The 12,417-nt window shown below is 28.7% G+C and overlaps 1 pseudogene; it reads right to left on the bottom strand.

Annotated features, from left to right (window-relative positions):
* The window catches only part of LOC117509077, an 85,956-nt pseudogene that overhangs the window by 20,098 nt on the left and 53,441 nt on the right, over positions 1-12,417 (bottom strand).

Below are 12,417 nucleotides of genomic sequence, written 5' to 3'. Positions count from 1 at the left end.
TTTTCTTCATGTAAGTGGACCAAATTTGTGTTTAATAAACATGAACATATGCTTTTTTCTTCATGTAAGTGGACCAAATTTGTGTTTAATAAACATGAACATATGCTTTTTTCTTCATGTAAGTGGACCAAATTTGTGTTTAATAAACATGAACATATGCTTTTTTCTTCATGTAACTGGACCAAATTTGTGTTTAATAAACATGAACATATGCTTTTTTCTTCATGTAACTGGACCAAATTTGTGTTTAATAAACATGAACATATGCTTTTTTCTTCATGTAACTGGACCAAATTTGTGTTTAATAAACATGAACATATGCTTTTTTCTTCATGTAACTGGACCAAATTTGTGTTTAATAAACATGAACATATGCTTTTTTTCTTCATGTAACTGGACCAAATTTGTGTTTAATAAACATGAACATATGCTTTTTTCTTCATGTAAGTGGACCAAATTTGTGTTTAATAAACATGAACATATGCTTTTTTCTTCATGTAAGTGGACCAAATTTGTGTTTAATAAACATGAACATATGCTTTTTTCTTCATGTAAGTGGACCAAATTTGTGTTTAATAAACATGAACATATGCTTTTTTCTTCATGTAACTGGACCAAATTTGTGTTTAATAAACATGAACATATGCTTTTTTCTTCATGTAACTGGACCAAATTTGTGTTTAATAAACATGAACATATGCTTTTTTCTTCATGTAACTGGACCAAATTTGTGTTTAATAAACATGAACATATGCTTTTTTCTTCATGTAAGTGGACCAAATTTGTGTTTAATAAACATGAACATATGCTTTTTTCTTCATGTAAGTGGACCAAATTTGTGTTTAATAAACATGAACATATGCTTTTTTCTTCATGTAACTGGACCAAATTTGTGTTTAATAAACATGAACATATGCTTTTTTCTTCATGTAACTGGACCAAATTTGTGTTTAATAAACATGAACATATGCTTTTTTCTTCATGTAAGTGGACCAAATTTGTGTTTAATAAACATGAACATATGCTTTTTTCTTCATGTAAGTGGACCAAATTTGTGTTTAATAAACATGAACATATGCTTTTTTCTTCATGTAAGTGGACCAAATTTGTGTTTAATAAACATGAACATATGCTTTTTTCTTCATGTAACTGGACCAAATTTGTGTTTAATAAACATGAACATATGCTTTTTTCTTCATGTAACTGGACCAAATTTGTGTTTAATAAACATGAACATATGCTTTTTTCTTCATGTAACTGGACCAAATTTGTGTTTAATAAACATGAACATATGCTTTTTTCTTCATGTAAGTGGACCAAATTTGTGTTTAATAAACATGAACATATGCTTTTTTCTTCATGTAACTGGACCAAATTTGTGTTTAATAAACATGAACATATGCTTTTTTCTTCATGTAAGTGGACCAAATTTGTGTTTAATAAACATGAACATATGCTTTTTTCTTCATGTAACTGGACCAAATTTGTGTTTAATAAACATGAACATATGCTTTTTTCTTCATGTAACTGGACCAAATTTGTGTTTAATAAACATGAACATATGCTTTTTTCTTCATGTAACTGGACCAAATTTGTGTTTAATAAACATGAACATATGCTTTTTTCTTCATGTAAGTGGACCAAATTTGTGTTTAATAAACATGAACATATGCTTTTTTCTTCATGTAACTGGACCAAATTTGTGTTTAATAAACATGAACATATGCTTTTTTCTTCATGTAAGTGGACCAAATTTGTGTTTAATAAACATGAACATATGCTTTTTTCTTCATGTAAGTGGACCAAATTTGTGTTTAATAAACATGAACATATGCTTTTTTCTTCATGTAAGTGGACCAAATTTGTGTTTAATAAACATGAACATATGCTTTTTTCTTCATGTAAGTGGACCAAATTTGTGTTTAATAAACATGAACATATGCTTTTTTCTTCATGTAAGTGGACCAAATTTGTGTTTAATAAACATGAACATATGCTTTTTTCTTCATGTAACTGGACCAAATTTGTGTTTAATAAACATGAACATATGCTTTTTTCTTCATGTAACTGGACCAAATTTGTGTTTAATAAACATGAACATATGCTTTTTTCTTCATGTAACTGGACCAAATTTGTGTTTAATAAACATGAACATATGCTTTTTTCTTCATGTAACTGGACCAAATTTGTGTTTAATAAACATGAACATATGCTTTTTTCTTCATGTAACTGGACCAAATTTGTGTTTAATAAACATGAACATATGCTTTTTTCTTCATGTAAGTGGACCAAATTTGTGTTTAATAAACATGAACATATGCTTTTTTCTTCATGTAAGTGGACCAAATTTGTGTTTAATAAACATGAACATATGCTTTTTTCTTCATGTAAGTGGACCAAATTTGTGTTTAATAAACATGAACATATGCTTTTTTCTTCATGTAACTGGACCAAATTTGTGTTTAATAAACATGAACATATGCTTTTTTCTTCATGTAACTGGACCAAATTTGTGTTTAATAAACATGAACATATGCTTTTTTCTTCATGTAACTGGACCAAATTTGTGTTTAATAAACATGAACATATGCTTTTTTCTTCATGTAAGTGGACCAAATTTGTGTTTAATAAACATGAACATATGCTTTTTTCTTCATGTAAGTGGACCAAATTTGTGTTTAATAAACATGAACATATGCTTTTTTCTTCATGTAAGTGGACCAAATTTGTGTTTAATAAACATGAACATATGCTTTTTTCTTCATGTAAGTGGACCAAATTTGTGTTTAATAAACATGAACATATGCTTTTTTCTTCATGTAAGTGGACCAAATTTGTGTTTAATAAACATGAACGTATGCTTTTTTCTTCATGTAAGTGGACCAAATTTGTGTTTAATAAACATGAACGTATGCTTTTTTCTTCATGTAAGTGGACCAAATTTGTGTTTAATAAACATGAACGTATGCTTTTTTCTTCATGTAACTGGACCAAATTTGTGTTTAATAAACATGAACGTATGCTTTTTTCTTCATGTAACTGGACCAAATTTGTGTTTAATAAACATGAACATATGCTTTTTTCTTCATGTAAGTGGACCAAATTTGTGTTTAATAAACATGAACATATGCTTTTTTCTTCATGTAACTGGACCAAATTTGTGTTTAATAAACATGAACATATGCTTTTTTCTTCATGTAACTGGACCAAATTTGTGTTTAATAAACATGAACGTATGCTTTTTTCTTCATGTAAGTGGACCAAATTTGTGTTTAATAAACATGGACGTATGCTTTTTTCTTCATGTAACTGGACCAAATTTGTGTTTAATAAACATGAACATATGCTTTTTTCTTCATGTAAGTGGACCAAATTTGTGTTTAATAAACATGAACATATGCTTTTTTCTTCATGTAAGTGGACCAAATTTGTGTTTAATAAACATGAACATATGCTTTTTTCTTCATGTAAGTGGACCAAATTTGTGTTTAATAAACATGAACATATGCTTTTTTCTTCATGTAACTGGACCAAATTTGTGTTTAATAAACATGAACATATGCTTTTTTCTTCATGTAACTGGACCAAATTTGTGTTTAATAAACATGAACATATGCTTTTTTCTTCATGTAACTGGACCAAATTTGTGTTTAATAAACATGAACATATGCTTTTTTCTTCATGTAACTGGACCAAATTTGTGTTTAATAAACATGAACATATGCTTTTTTCTTCATGTAAGTGGACCAAATTTGTGTTTAATAAACATGAACATATGCTTTTTTCTTCATGTAAGTGGACCAAATTTGTGTTTAATAAACATGAACATATGCTTTTTTCTTCATGTAAGTGGACCAAATTTGTGTTTAATAAACATGAACATATGCTTTTTTCTTCATGTAAGTGGACCAAATTTGTGTTTAATAAACATGAACATATGCTTTTTTCTTCATGTAAGTGGACCAAATTTGTGTTTAATAAACATGAACATATGCTTTTTTCTTCATGTAAGTGGACCAAATTTGTGTTTAATAAACATGAACATATGCTTTTTTCTTCATGTAAGTGGACCAAATTTGTGTTTAATAAACATGAACATATGCTTTTTTCTTCATGTAAGTGGACCAAATTTGTGTTTAATAAACATGAACATATGCTTTTTTCTTCATGTAACTGGACCAAATTTGTGTTTAATAAACATGAACATATGCTTTTTTCTTCATGTAAGTGGACCAAATTTGTGTTTAATAAACATGAACATATGCTTTTTTCTTCATGTAACTGGACCAAATTTGTGTTTAATAAACATGAACATATGCTTTTTTCTTCATGTAACTGGACCAAATTTGTGTTTAATAAACATGAACATATGCTTTTTTCTTCATGTAACTGGACCAAATTTGTGTTTAATAAACATGAACATATGCTTTTTTCTTCATGTAAGTGGACCAAATTTGTGTTTAATAAACATGAACATATGCTTTTTTCTTCATGTAAGTGGACCAAATTTGTGTTTAATAAACATGAACATATGCTTTTTTCTTCATGTAAGTGGACCAAATTTGTGTTTAATAAACATGAACATATGCTTTTTTCTTCATGTAACTGGACCAAATTTGTGTTTAATAAACATGAACATATGCTTTTTTCTTCATGTAAGTGGACCAAATTTGTGTTTAATAAACATGAACATATGCTTTTTTCTTCATGTAACTGGACCAAATTTGTGTTTAATAAACATGAACATATGCTTTTTTCTTCATGTAAGTGGACCAAATTTGTGTTTAATAAACATGAACATATGCTTTTTTCTTCATGTAACTGGACCAAATTTGTGTTTAATAAACATGAACATATGCTTTTTTCTTCATGTAACTGGACCAAATTTGTGTTTAATAAACATGAACATATGCTTTTTTCTTCATGTAACTGGACCAAATTTGTGTTTAATAAACATGAACATATGCTTTTTTCTTCATGTAACTGGACCAAATTTGTGTTTAATAAACATGAACATATGCTTTTTTCTTCATGTAACTGGACCAAATTTGTGTTTAATAAACATGAACATATGCTTTTTTCTTCATGTAAGTGGACCAAATTTGTGTTTAATAAACATGAACATATGCTTTTTTCTTCATGTAACTGGACCAAATTTGTGTTTAATAAACATGAACATATGCTTTTTTCTTCATGTAAGTGGACCAAATTTGTGTTTAATAAACATGAACATATGCTTTTTTCTTCATGTAAGTGGACCAAATTTGTGTTTAATAAACATGAACATATGCTTTTTTCTTCATGTAAGTGGACCAAATTTGTGTTTAATAAACATGAACATATGCTTTTTTCTTCATGTAAGTGGACCAAATTTGTGTTTAATAAACATGAACATATGCTTTTTTCTTCATGTAAGTGGACCAAATTTGTGTTTAATAAACATGAACATATGCTTTTTTCTTCATGTAACTGGACCAAATTTGTGTTTAATAAACATGAACATATGCTTTTTTCTTCATGTAACTGGACCAAATTTGTGTTTAATAAACATGAACATATGCTTTTTTCTTCATGTAAGTGGACCAAATTTGTGTTTAATAAACATGAACATATGCTTTTTTCTTCATGTAAGTGGACCAAATTTGTGTTTAATAAACATGAACATATGCTTTTTTCTTCATGTAACTGGACCAAATTTGTGTTTAATAAACATGAACATATGCTTTTTTCTTCATGTAAGTGGACCAAATTTGTGTTTAATAAACATGAACATATGCTTTTTTCTTCATGTAACTGGACCAAATTTGTGTTTAATAAACATGAACATATGCTTTTTTCTTCATGTAAGTGGACCAAATTTGTGTTTAATAAACATGAACATATGCTTTTTTCTTCATGTAAGTGGACCAAATTTGTGTTTAATAAACATGAACATATGCTTTTTTCTTCATGTAAGTGGACCAAATTTGTGTTTAATAAACATGAACATATGCTTTTTTCTTCATGTAACTGGACCAAATTTGTGTTTAATAAACATGAACATATGCTTTTTTCTTCATGTAAGTGGACCAAATTTGTGTTTAATAAACATGAACGTATGCTTTTTTCTTCATGTAACTGGACCAAATTTGTGTTTAATAAACATGAACATATGCTTTTTTCTTCATGTAACTGGACCAAATTTGTGTTTAATAAACATGAACGTATGCTTTTTTCTTCATGTAACTGGACCAAATTTGTGTTTAATAAACATGAACATATGCTTTTTTCTTCATGTAAGTGGACCAAATTTGTGTTTAATAAACATGAACATATGCTTTTTTCTTCATGTAACTGGACCAAATTTGTGTTTAATAAACATGAACATATGCTTTTTTCTTCATGTAAGTGGACCAAATTTGTGTTTAATAAACATGAACATATGCTTTTTTCTTCATGTAAGTGGACCAAATTTGTGTTTAATAAACATGAACATATGCTTTTTTCTTCATGTAAGTGGACCAAATTTGTGTTTAATAAACATGAACATATGCTTTTTTCTTCATGTAAGTGGACCAAATTTGTGTTTAATAAACATGAACATATGCTTTTTTCTTCATGTAAGTGGACCAAATTTGTGTTTAATAAACATGAACATATGCTTTTTTCTTCATGTAACTGGACCAAATTTGTGTTTAATAAACATGAACATATGCTTTTTTCTTCATGTAACTGGACCAAATTTGTGTTTAATAAACATGAACATATGCTTTTTTCTTCATGTAAGTGGACCAAATTTGTGTTTAATAAACATGAACATATGCTTTTTTCTTCATGTAAGTGGACCAAATTTGTGTTTAATAAACATGAACATATGCTTTTTTCTTCATGTAACTGGACCAAATTTGTGTTTAATAAACATGAACATATGCTTTTTTCTTCATGTAAGTGGACCAAATTTGTGTTTAATAAACATGAACATATGCTTTTTTCTTCATGTAACTGGACCAAATTTGTGTTTAATAAACATGAACATATGCTTTTTTCTTCATGTAAGTGGACCAAATTTGTGTTTAATAAACATGAACATATGCTTTTTTCTTCATGTAAGTGGACCAAATTTGTGTTTAATAAACATGAACATATGCTTTTTTCTTCATGTAACTGGACCAAATTTGTGTTTAATAAACATGAACATATGCTTTTTTCTTCATGTAAGTGGACCAAATTTGTGTTTAATAAACATGAACATATGCTTTTTTCTTCATGTAACTGGACCAAATTTGTGTTTAATAAACATGAACATATGCTTTTTTCTTCATGTAAGTGGACCAAATTTGTGTTTAATAAACATGAACATATGCTTTTTTCTTCATGTAAGTGGACCAAATTTGTGTTTAATAAACATGAACATATGCTTTTTTCTTCATGTAAGTGGACCAAATTTGTGTTTAATAAACATGAACATATGCTTTTTTCTTCATGTAAGTGGACCAAATTTGTGTTTAATAAACATGAACATATGCTTTTTTCTTCATGTAAGTGGACCAAATTTGTGTTTAATAAACATGAACATATGCTTTTTTCTTCATGTAAGTGGACCAAATTTGTGTTTAATAAACATGAACATATGCTTTTTTCTTCATGTAAGTGGACCAAATTTGTGTTTAATAAACATGAACATATGCTTTTTTCTTCATGTAAGTGGACCAAATTTGTGTTTAATAAACATGAACATATGCTTTTTTCTTCATGTAAGTGGACCAAATTTGTGTTTAATAAACATGAACATATGCTTTTTTCTTCATGTAAGTGGACCAAATTTGTGTTTAATAAACATGAACATATGCTTTTTTCTTCATGTAAGTGGACCAAATTTGTGTTTAATAAACATGAACATATGCTTTTTTCTTCATGTAACTGGACCAAATTTGTGTTTAATAAACATGAACATATGCTTTTTTCTTCATGTAACTGGACCAAATTTGTGTTTAATAAACATGAACATATGCTTTTTTCTTCATGTAACTGGACCAAATTTGTGTTTAATAAACATGAACGTATGCTTTTTTCTTCATGTAACTGGACCAAATTTGTGTTTAATAAACATGAACATATGCTTTTTTCTTCATGTAAGTGGACCAAATTTGTGTTTAATAAACATGAACATATGCTTTTTTCTTCATGTAAGTGGACCAAATTTGTGTTTAATAAACATGAACATATGCTTTTTTCTTCATGTAAGTGGACCAAATTTGTGTTTAATAAACATGAACATATGCTTTTTTCTTCATGTAAGTGGACCAAATTTGTGTTTAATAAACATGAACATATGCTTTTTTCTTCATGTAAGTGGACCAAATTTGTGTTTAATAAACATGAACATATGCTTTTTTCTTCATGTAAGTGGACCAAATTTGTGTTTAATAAACATGAACATATGCTTTTTTCTTCATGTAAGTGGACCAAATTTGTGTTTAATAAACATGAACATATGCTTTTTTCTTCATGTAAGTGGACCAAATTTGTGTTTAATAAACATGAACATATGCTTTTTTCTTCATGTAAGTGGACCAAATTTGTGTTTAATAAACATGAACATATGCTTTTTTCTTCATGTAAGTGGACCAAATTTGTGTTTAATAAACATGAACATATGCTTTTTTCTTCATGTAAGTGGACCAAATTTGTGTTTAATAAACATGAACATATGCTTTTTTCTTCATGTAAGTGGACCAAATTTGTGTTTAATAAACATGAACATATGCTTTTTTCTTCATGTAAGTGGACCAAATTTGTGTTTAATAAACATGAACATATGCTTTTTTCTTCATGTAAGTGGACCAAATTTGTGTTTAATAAACATGAACATATGCTTTTTTCTTCATGTAAGTGGACCAAATTTGTGTTTAATAAACATGAACATATGCTTTTTTCTTCATGTAAGTGGACCAAATTTGTGTTTAATAAACATGAACATATGCTTTTTTCTTCATGTAAGTGGACCAAATTTGTGTTTAATAAACATGAACATATGCTTTTTTCTTCATGTAAGTGGACCAAATTTGTGTTTAATAAACATGAACATATGCTTTTTTCTTCATGTAAGTGGACCAAATTTGTGTTTAATAAACATGAACATATGCTTTTTTCTTCATGTAAGTGGACCAAATTTGTGTTTAATAAACATGAACATATGCTTTTTTCTTCATGTAAGTGGACCAAATTTGTGTTTAATAAACATGAACATATGCTTTTTTCTTCATGTAAGTGGACCAAATTTGTGTTTAATAAACATGAACATATGCTTTTTTCTTCATGTAAGTGGACCAAATTTGTGTTTAATAAACATGAACATATGCTTTTTTCTTCATGTAAGTGGACCAAATTTGTGTTTAATAAACATGAACATATGCTTTTTTCTTCATGTAAGTGGACCAAATTTGTGTTTAATAAACATGAACATATGCTTTTTTCTTCATGTAAGTGGACCAAATTTGTGTTTAATAAACATGAACATATGCTTTTTTCTTCATGTAAGTGGACCAAATTTGTGTTTAATAAACATGAACATATGCTTTTTTCTTCATGTAAGTGGACCAAATTTGTGTTTAATAAACATGAACATATGCTTTTTTCTTCATGTAAGTGGACCAAATTTGTGTTTAATAAACATGAACATATGCTTTTTTCTTCATGTAAGTGGACCAAATTTGTGTTTAATAAACATGAACATATGCTTTTTTCTTCATGTAAGTGGACCAAATTTGTGTTTAATAAACATGAACATATGCTTTTTTCTTCATGTAAGTGGACCAAATTTGTGTTTAATAAACATGAACATATGCTTTTTTCTTCATGTAAGTGGACCAAATTTGTGTTTAATAAACATGAACATATGCTTTTTTCTTCATGTAAGTGGACCAAATTTGTGTTTAATAAACATGAACATATGCTTTTTTCTTCATGTAAGTGGACCAAATTTGTGTTTAATAAACATGAACATATGCTTTTTTCTTCATGTAAGTGGACCAAATTTGTGTTTAATAAACATGAACATATGCTTTTTTCTTCATGTAAGTGGACCAAATTTGTGTTTAATAAACATGAACATATGCTTTTTTCTTCATGTAAGTGGACCAAATTTGTGTTTAATAAACATGAACATATGCTTTTTTCTTCATGTAAGTGGACCAAATTTGTGTTTAATAAACATGAACATATGCTTTTTTCTTCATGTAAGTGGACCAAATTTGTGTTTAATAAACATGAACATATGCTTTTTTCTTCATGTAAGTGGACCAAATTTGTGTTTAATAAACATGAACATATGCTTTTTTCTTCATGTAAGTGGACCAAATTTGTGTTTAATAAACATGAACATATGCTTTTTTCTTCATGTAAGTGGACCAAATTTGTGTTTAATAAACATGAACATATGCTTTTTTCTTCATGTAAGTGGACCAAATTTGTGTTTAATAAACATGAACATATGCTTTTTTCTTCATGTAAGTGGACCAAATTTGTGTTTAATAAACATGAACATATGCTTTTTTCTTCATGTAAGTGGACCAAATTTGTGTTTAATAAACATGAACATATGCTTTTTTCTTCATGTAAGTGGACCAAATTTGTGTTTAATAAACATGAACATATGCTTTTTTCTTCATGTAAGTGGACCAAATTTGTGTTTAATAAACATGAACATATGCTTTTTTCTTCATGTAACTGGACCAAATTTGTGTTTAATAAACATGAACGTATGCTTTTTTCTTCATGTAAGTGGACCAAATTTGTGTTTAATAAACATGAACGTATGCTTTTTTCTTCATGTAAGTGGACCAAATTTGTGTTTAATAAACATGAACATATGCTTTTTTCTTCATGTAAGTGGACCAAATTTGTGTTTAATAAACATGAACATATGCTTTTTTCTTCATGTAAGTGGACCAAATTTGTGTTTAATAAACATGAACATATGCTTTTTTCTTCATGTAAGTGGACCAAATTTGTGTTTAATAAACATGAACATATGCTTTTTTCTTCATGTAAGTGGACCAAATTTGTGTTTAATAAACATGAACATATGCTTTTTTCTTCATGTAAGTGGACCAAATTTGTGTTTAATAAACATGAACATATGCTTTTTTCTTCATGTAAGTGGACCAAATTTGTGTTTAATAAACATGAACATATGCTTTTTTCTTCATGTAACTGGACCAAATTTGTGTTTAATAAACATGAACATATGCTTTTTTCTTCATGTAAGTGGACCAAATTTGTGTTTAATAAACATGAACATATGCTTTTTTCTTCATGTAACTGGACCAAATTTGTGTTTAATAAACATGAACAATTGCTTTTTTCTCTGTGTGTGACGTTAATGAATGTAATAAACCACATATTCTAAACCTTATACAGTCTGTGTTCTTTCCTATAATATTGTTGAAAAGGGTAAATTGTTTTTCAAACAAGGTTTTTGTGAAAAACTTACAGCCGTTACAGCCGAGAGACGGTTATTTTTAACCCTTCTTTAATTTAACAATTAAAAAACAGAAAAGGAGACGCATTAATTTAAGAATTAAAAAATATTAAAGGGGTATTAAAATATTCATGTTTAATCAGTAAATTGAAGAAAACCTCCCATAATTGTGTAAAAGATACGGGTATTTTTTAAATCCTTCTTTAATTGAGGAATTAAAAACCATAAAAGGATGTGCTTTAATTTAAGAATTAAAAAAATATTAAAGGGGTATTAAAATATTCGTGTTTAATCAGTAAATTGAAGAAAACCTCCCATAATTGTGTAAAAGATACAGGTATTTTTTTAATCCTTCTTTAATTGAGGCATTAAAACCATAAAAGGACGCGCTTTAATTTAAGAATTAAAAAAATATTAAAGGGGTATTAAATATTAGACACTGATTTATATTTTTATTTTATTTTATTTTATTTATTTTATTATTTCAGAATTAGTTAATTCTTTAATACATTAAAAAAGATCTAGGTATTTTTTCAATTGTTCTTTAATTCATGAAATAAAATGACCCGGGTGGGAGGGGAGGTAGGGCTTGGAGGCGGAGCTTGGGGCGGGGTTAGGGGAGGTGCTAGGGGTGGAGCTTGGGGGCAGGGTTAGGGGAGGAGCCAGGGGCGGGGCTTGGAGGCGGGACTGGGGGAGGGGCTAGGGGCGGGGCTTAGGGGCAGGACATAGTGACGTAATCAATTCTGATTGGCTGTGATGTCATAAGGGGCGGGAGTAGGGGAGGGGTTAGGGGCGGGGCTTAGGGGCGGGACATAGTGATGTCATCGATTCTGATTGGTTGTGATGTCATGAGGGGCGGGGCTTAGTGACATAGTCAATTCTGATTGGCTGACAGGGCCATAAATCAGTTTTTGACATAAGGTCTCTCAGTATTCTCTCTCTTGGTGCAACCCATC

The sequence above is a fragment of the Thalassophryne amazonica genome, chromosome 4 (assembly GCF_902500255.1).
Source record: "Thalassophryne amazonica chromosome 4, fThaAma1.1, whole genome shotgun sequence".
Classification (NCBI taxonomy): domain Eukaryota; kingdom Metazoa; phylum Chordata; class Actinopteri; order Batrachoidiformes; family Batrachoididae; genus Thalassophryne; species Thalassophryne amazonica.
Note: the sequence above shows the minus strand (reverse complement) of the source record. Positions and strands in the feature narration are given on the sequence as shown.